Source organism: Cyprinus carpio, chromosome B7 (assembly GCF_018340385.1).
Source record: "Cyprinus carpio isolate SPL01 chromosome B7, ASM1834038v1, whole genome shotgun sequence".
Classification (NCBI taxonomy): Eukaryota; Metazoa; Chordata; class Actinopteri; order Cypriniformes; family Cyprinidae; genus Cyprinus; species Cyprinus carpio.
The window spans coordinates 20,366,847-20,367,782 of NC_056603.1; positions in this window are offsets into that span (position 1 = coordinate 20,366,847).

The following is a 936-nucleotide window of genomic DNA, read 5'->3' on the forward strand; positions in this document are numbered from 1 at the left end:
ATCTGCTGGGAAAATATGTACACAGCATACAAACTGCCCTGTGGGCACCTTTTCCACAAGTATGAAAATGACCACATTACAGATAGAGAAGGATTTATTAGTTACAAGAAATTACTTATCCACCGTAGATGATGGCTAAGTCCTCTACAATATGTGAATATAATCTGTCATGCAGCACTGAGCTGAATGGGTGACTATTATAAAGTATTATGCTTTGCTGTGGAAAAATATCAGACATTTTCCTAGGAAATATCTTTAAATGGTCTCCAAGATGTTGGTACCTGTGTGTGTTTTCAGCTCATGCTTGCGTTCCTAGCTAGAGCAGGATATGTGATGTCCCACGTGTAGGATGTCTGTAAATATAAGTGGCAGTCATACCAGAAATGAGCAGGAGGGGGCATTACTGTCACTCAGTTCGGGCCCAGCTGCTGTGTCAAATACAAACAGAGCTCCACTCAATTATCACAGTCACCTCTTCCATTTTCATGGTACACTGAAAGTTATCCACTTTTTATAGTAATTCTTCATATTGCCCTAATGGTGCTGTGGTTACTTCTAAAGACTCAAAAGTGAATCCTGCAAAATGTCTGTATGGGCACATCTACATTCTATTATGTTTGATTGCTGCTTTAAATAAGAATGTTAGACATTAACTCTGAAGTTAGTTTTTATTCATACTTCAGGGTTATTTTGTTTGGGGCTTCTATTTGGAATCACCTTTTTTTTTATTTTATTTTTTTTATATACAGGTTCCCAGATTGCTAACTGCCTACCTGGCTTTTCAATTTAATTTGCACTCCTCTAATATTATTATTCTACTGCAGGCAGACGACTCACAGGTATTAACGTGAGAATCTACATTGTCCATATAGATTGTTTTCTATTGAAATAGTTACCATATTATGTCATTACTTATTTACCATAAAAATAGTTGAT